The following is a 7,500-nucleotide window of genomic DNA, read 5'->3' as shown; positions in this document are numbered from 1 at the left end:
TGTGTGTGTGTGTGTGTGTGTGTGTGTGTGTGTGTGTGTGTGTGTGTTACAGACATCAGAGGACTATAATGTTTTGTCATCAAAGGTACCAGAACACCAGAAAACCAACCAAAGGTCATACCCAGTAAACAGAGGGACTGATACTCAATGTTAATAAAAGGCAATGTTAATAAAAGGCAATGTCGTTAATACAAGGTATTTAACACAATGACTGTACATAGGAATGGACACTTTGAATTCTGGCGTCACCCAATACATTTTAATAGTAGCAACTTGTGTCGATAATCCGCTAACATAATGCATACTTCCTCGTCGCCATGTCGGTCTGTCCGCTCACAGAGCATGCTCAGTATTTGCTCTCGTCTAGAACAACACGAGAAGACAGGTGAGCCAGAGGCAGCTCCTGGGCAGCCCTGTCCAGGCCTCTGCCGATCGAGCATGCGCACTGGGTTACCAAGACGAAAACCACACAGGAACGCGTTTCTGCAAAATAATAATTTGTTGCCGAACTCTCACAGGCCAGACAGACCCCATGACCTCTCCACGGGGGCAACCCCACCAAGGGCACTGTCACTATAGGTACCCCTTGTTCCCCATGGGGGATGAGTAGGGACCCTGACACCCTATACAGAGTGGTTTCGTGCAGTCCACTGTGCAGGCTAACACGGCCCGTGTCCTCAGCAACCGAACACAGTCCCTGTTGTACAAGGGAACTCTCTGTCCGGTGCAGAGGGATGAAGCCCAGCTGGGCTTCCACTGCCGTTATTGACAGGCCCCCAAGAAAGGAGAGGGGGGGGTCTGTGTCCTATCGTGGATATATGGCACCTCAATGAGCACTGTTGGAGTCTATTCAACCCAACTAACGGTTTACCACAGTGGACCTCAAGATGCATATTTCAGACCTCTGGCCCCACAGACACTCACGAAGTGTGCTGAAGCAGCCCTAGCCTTCCTTCGGGACAAAAGCTTGAGGGTCCTCACTGACGTCAGGGATTGGTTGATACGTGCGGTTACCTTGCTTCAGGCAGCAGAGCACACGGCACTCCTGGTGACTCTGGTCTCATTTACATTTTACATTTACATTTGTGGCATTTCGCAGACGCCTTTATCCAAAGCGACTTACAACAAATACACTTGTTTAAGTAAGTGAATCATCGATCCATCAGTCATCATAAGATAAAGTAATCAATGCTCGGACCAGGGGCCATAGGCAGTCACAATGCTAGAAGAAGGATTTTTTATTTTTTATTAACAGAAGAGAAACTTATACAGGGGGGTAGTGGGGATGAAGAGGTCTTTAGGAGGGAGCCTGAAGAGATGGGTCTTTAATCTATGGCGGAAGATTGGTAGTGACTTTGCAGTCATGACAGCAGTGAGAAGCTCATTCCACCAGTGGGGTGCCAGGACAGTGAAAAGCCGTGACCGAGTAGTGCGGCTGCTGCATCCACGTAGAGGTGGCGCTGCCAGGCGGCCAGCCGAGGTGGAAGTCTCGGTCTCGGCTCGAGCTGCCCCCACCGTGCACAGACGAAAGGCTTTGCTTCAAGGTGTTTCTTCCAGCCACAACAGTCTGGTACTGGATGTGTCTGAGGCTTCTTGGGCGCATGGCTTCCTGACAGTGGTAGCCCCGCCTGGCCTCCTTCTCATGCGAGAATTCCAGCAATGGGTCATAGCACTCCGTCTGGATCCTTCTCTGCATCGGCACGGATGCGTGCTTGTCTCCAAGACATGCCTAATGGCGCGACAGCTGTGGAGAGACCCCTCCCATCTGTGGAGAGGCTGCCTCATGGGGAGAGTCCTCTCATGCAGGGTTGTGACGTTAGGTCCATCATTACAGGGATGGGGGGCAGTTCACGGAGGATGTTCAATGAGCGGCATATGGTTAGACTTAATGAGATCCCCCCATATCACCTTCTCGAGCTCTGCACCAGGTTATGTTGCCATCTGTCTTGGGCGATAAAGTATCACAATGTTCCTCTGGGCATGGACATGCCAGCTCACTAGTAACCAGACGCACTCCTTTATGCATTCCCTCCTGTGACCCTCATTCCTCCCTCTCTGAACAGAGTGAGGTCGTGCAGTCTGTCTTTTCTCCTGATTGCCCCGCATCGGCCAAGGAGACCACGACGGGCACAACTTCTTTATGCACGACCTTGGCACCTCCCATTGTGCAGGGACTTGCTATCCCAATTGCAGGGACAAATATTCCACCCGCACCCCGAGTTGACCACAGCTTTGTTGCTAGCCTTGACCACAGTCGAGAGCGGTAGCGACCTCCATGTGCTCTCGGTTCATCCTTCATGCACTCAGTTTGTCACTGGCGACTCTAGGGTTGCAATACGTCCTAACACCGAGTTTATTCCCAAAGTCATTTCTATGACGTACAGTAGTCGTGCTACTGAACTGTTTTCCTCCCATCCCCCGCCGTTTCTTCTCCAGAGGATAGGTGTCTGAACACTCTCTGCCCGGTGCGCGCACTACGCATTTCCAAAGACAGATCTGAAGCTTTCAGGGCATGTGATCAACTGTTTGTGTGTTTCGCCGACCTTGTACGGGGTAGGGCACTATCCAAACAGCACCTCGTACAGGGTAGGGCACTATCCAAACAGCACCTCGTACAGGGTAGGGCACTATCCAAACAGCACCTCGTACGGGGTAGGGCATTATCCAAACAGCACCTCGTACGGGGTAGGGCACTATCCAAACAGCACCTCGTACGGGGTAGGGCACTATCCAAACAGCACCTCGTACGGGGTAGGGCACTATCCAAACAGCACCTCGTACGGGGTAGGGCACTATCCAAACAGCACCTCGTACGGGGTAGGGCACTATCCAAACAGCACCTCGTACGGGGTAGGGTTTTTCTTTATTTTTACTATTTTCTACATTGTAGATTAATACTGAAGACATCAAAACTATGAAAGAACACATATGGAATTATGTAGTAAACAGAAAAAGTGTTAAACAAACCAGAATATGTTTTATATTTTAGATTCTTCAAAGTAGCCACCTTTTGCTTTGATGACAGCTTTGCACACTTCTGGCATTCTCTCAATCAGATTCATGAGGTAGTCACCTGGAATGGTTTTCAATTAACAGGTGTGCCTTGTCAAGAGTTAATTTGTGGAATTTCTTGCCTTCTTAATGTGTTTGAGACCATCAGTTGTGTTGTGCAGAGGTAGGGTTGGTACACAGTTCTATACAGTGAATAGCCCTATTCGACTACTGTTCTAATCCATATTATGGCAAGAACCACTCAACTAAGTAAAGAGAAACGACAGTCCATCATTACTTTAAGACACGAAGGTCAGTCAATCCGGAAAATATCAAGAACTTTGAATGTATCCTCAAGTGCAGTCGCGAAAACCATCATGGTTTGATGAAACTGGCTCTCATGCGGACCGCCCCAGGAAAGGAAGATCAAGAGTTACCTCTGCCTCGGCAGGATAAGTTCATTAGAGTTACCAGCCTCAGAAACCGCAAATGAACAGCACCTCAGATTAGAGCCCACATAAATGCTTCACCGAGTTCAAGTAGCAGACACATCTCAACATCAACTGTTCAGAGGAGACTGCGTGAATCAGGCCTTCATGGTCGAATTGCTGCAAAGAAGCCACTACTGCGGAAGAACAACAAGAAGAAGAGAATTGCTTGGGCCAAAAAACACAAGGAATGGACATTAGACCAGTGGAAATCTGTACGCAGAAAAGGTGAATGGATGGTTTCTACATGTGTGGTTCCCACCGTGAAGCATGGAGGAGGAGGTGTGATGGTGTGGGGGTGCTTTGCTGGTGACACTGTTGGTGATTTATTTAAAATTCAAGACACACTTAACCAGCATGGCTACCACAGCATTCTGCAGCAACATGCCATCCCATCTGGTTTGCGCTTAGTGGGACCATCATTTGTTTTTCAACAGGACAATGACCCCAAACACGCCTCCAGGCTATGTAAGGGCTATTTGACCAAGAAGGAGAGTGATGGAGTGCTGCGTCAGATGACCTGGCCTCCACAATCACCCGACCTAAACCCAATTGAGATGGTTTGGGATGAGTTGGACCGCAGAGTGAAGGCAAAGCAGCCAACAAGTGCTCAGCACCTCTGGGAACTCCTTCAAGACTGTTGGAAAACCGTTCCAGGCGACTACCTCATGAAGCTGATTGAGAGAATGCCAAGAGTGTGCAAAGCTGTCATCAAAGCAAAAAGGTGGCTACTTTGAAGAATCTAAAATATAAAACATATTCTACTTTTTTGTTTACTACATCATTCCATATGTGTTCCTTCATAGTTTTGATGTCCTCAATATTAATCTACAATGTAGAAAATAATAAAAAATAAAGAAAAACCATTGAATGAGAAGGTGTGTCCAAACTTTTGACTGGTACTGTATATATATAGAGTAATTCCATAACCGTTCATTGTTTTTTATGAATAAATGCCCACATGAACCTTTGAATGAAGCCCCCCTGGCTTGCTTTGGGATAATGAAGATGTAGGATTCAAACAGTAAAGAGTTCAGGGATATCACAAGTTCATTAACATAAGGAAGAGCCTGAGGAGTGGGAACCTAGTCAGCAGCATACATACTGTATGTGTGTAAACAAAACCTAGTGCTTTGGGATGTTTAAGATAATTATGGTAAAATTATGCAAAAAGGAATCCTGCACCACAGGACTTGTGTGAGTTACCCCCAACATGACATGAAACACTAAAGAAAATGACTTCAACCCTGCTGTTCAATCCGTTTCTATGATATTTACATGAGATAACAAGGGTTACTTTTAAGGAGTCCTACTGACAATGTCTTCCAGGTCGCTTAAATAAACAATGACTTTAATAACTTCATACGGTAACTGAATCATTAAGATAGAATTAATGTGTGTTTCTTTTAAAGGGATCTAATTAAGGTTATTTTTTGAGTGGGGCAGTCCCACTCTTATATATTTTGATTGGAAAAAATAGTGAAGAAAGACAAGAAAGTAAGGAGGAGAGGGTATGTCAGCAGGACATGCGCCGGATTCAAACCCATGCCAACATGGGCATACAGTGGCTTCGATAAGTATTCAGACCGCTTCACTTTTTCCACATTTTGTTGTGTTATAATTTAAAATTGATTAAATAAAATGTTTTCAATCCACACACAATACCCCATAATGACAAAGCAACACGTTTTTCAAAATTACTGTAAATGTATTCAAATTGAAATACAGAAATACCTAATTTACATAAGTATTCAGACCGTTTGCTATGACACTCTTAAAATCAAATAGCACAAACATTTTGTCAACAAGTCACTCAATAAGTTGAATTCTGTCCATCTTAATCCAAGGATAATAATTCATGCGATTTTGTTTTTATAGGGTCTTTGTTCTTATAGGGTTTCTGATTTGCTTAGGAATCAATTACACACTGTGTTGATCAGGTTGTCACAAGCTGGTGGTTACAAGCTGAGCAAATGGAGAGGAACAAAACTGCTCAGGAATGCTACCCTGAGGTCTGGATTTACAAAGATCTACAAATGGGACAACATCATCTCAGTCACTCTACAGAATTTATCAATAACCAAGTGGCCAAAAATAATCCCTTAATGGAAGATAATGTATCTCACATACATAATTGTGTTTGCAACAATGAATTCAAGTGATACAGCAAAGAAAGTGGCAGGAAATGTGTTTATTTGGTTTTTCTTACAAATTTTAGTGCAAATCCAGCACATGCAATGCAGTTTCTGCACCATCTCTCATGTGAAGAATAGTGGTAGCTGCATCAAGTTATGGGTATGTTTGTCACCAGCAGGGACTGGGGAGTTTGTCAGGATCAAGAGAAAATTATGAAATTTTCTGAGTTGGTAGTGACATCCTAATCCACAGTGTGTAATTGATATGCAAACCAGAGACTATAAAAACAAAATATGAACTATGAACTATTATCCTTGCACTCAAATGGACAAAAATTGACATTTTTGCATTTGAGTATCATAGAAAAGGGTCTGAATACTTATGTACATGAGGTATTTCTGTACTTCAATATTAATACATTTGAACATTTCGAAAAACTTGTTTTCGCTTTGTCATTATGGTCGGGTATTGTGTGTGGATTAATGGCAAACATTTTTTAATCCATTATAAATTGAGTCTATAACACAACAAAATGAGAAAGGATCTAAATACTTTCCGAAGCCATTATATGTGTACACTATAGGTTGCGGTGCTAGACCACTGGACCCCCCCAGGCCATGGTACTAGACTACTGCCCCCCCCAGGCCATGGTGCTAGACTACTGCCCCCCCCCAGGCCATGGTGCTAGACTACTGGACCACCCCAGGCCATGGTGCTAGACCACTGGACCACCCCAGGCCATGGTGCTAGACCACTGGACCAGCCCAGGCAATGTTGTTAGACCACTGGACCACCCAAGGCCATGGTACTAGACCACTGGACCACCCCAGGCCATGGTGCTAGACCACTGGACCACCCCAGGCCATGGTACTGGTGTTAGACAACTGGACCACCCCAGGCCATGGTACTAGACCACTGGACCACCCCAGGCCATGGTGCTAGACCACTGGACCAGCCCAGGCAATGTTGTTAGACCACTGGACCACCCAAGGCCATGGTGCTAGACTACTGCCTCCCCCCCAGGCCATGGTGCTAGACCACTGGACCACCCAAGGCCATGGTGCTAGACCACTGGACCACCCCAGGCCATGGTGCTAGACCACTGGACCACCCCAGGCCATGGTACTGGTGTTAGACCACTGGACCACCCCAGGCCATGGTACTAGACCACTGGCCCACCCCAGGCCATGGTGCTAGACCACTGGACCAGCCCAGGCCATGGTGCTAGACCACTGGACCACCCCAGGCCATGGTGCTAGACTACTGCCCCCCCCCCCCCAGGCCATGGTGCTAGACCACTGGACCCCCCCAGGCCATGGTGCTAGACTACTGCCCCCCCCCAGGCCATGGTGCTAGACTACTGGACCACCCCAGGCCATGGTGCTAGACCACTGGACCACCCCAGGCCATGGTACTAGACCACTGGACCACCCCAGGCCATGGTGCTAGACCACTGGACCAGCCCAGGCAATGTTGTTAGACCACTGGACCACCCAAGGCCATGGTGCTAGACCACTGGACCACCCCAGGCCATGGTACTGGTGTTAGACAACTGGACCACCCCAGGCCATGGTACTAGACCACTGGACCACCCCAGGCCATGGTGCTAGACCACTGGACCAGCCCAGGCAATGTTGTTAGACCACTGGACCACCCAAGGCCATGGTACTAGACCACTGGACCACCCCAGGCCATGGTGCTAGACTACTGCCCCCCCCCCCCAGGCCATGGTGCTAGACCACTGGACCCCTCCAGGCCATGGTGCTAGACTACTGCCCCCCCCCCCCAGGCCATGGTGCTAGACCACTGGACCCCTCCAGGCCATGGTGCTAGACTACTGCCTCCCCCCCAGGCCATGGTACTGGTGTTAGACCACTGGACCACC

At 47.5% G+C, this 7,500-nt stretch overlaps 1 protein-coding gene across 1 annotated transcript in view; it reads right to left on the bottom strand.

The window, feature by feature from the left end:
• Window positions 1–7,500, bottom strand: part of ogdhl (oxoglutarate dehydrogenase L) — a gene marked incomplete at both ends in the record, with an annotated part of 44,296 nt that overhangs the window by 31,913 nt on the left and 4,883 nt on the right. The window lies entirely within an intron of this gene.

This window comes from Argentina silus (assembly GCF_951799395.1).
Source record: "Argentina silus genome assembly, chromosome: X".
In the NCBI taxonomy this organism is placed as follows: Eukaryota; Metazoa; Chordata; class Actinopteri; order Argentiniformes; family Argentinidae; genus Argentina; species Argentina silus.
The sequence above is the reverse complement of the archived record's forward strand: the minus strand, read 5'-3'. Positions and strand labels throughout refer to the sequence as shown.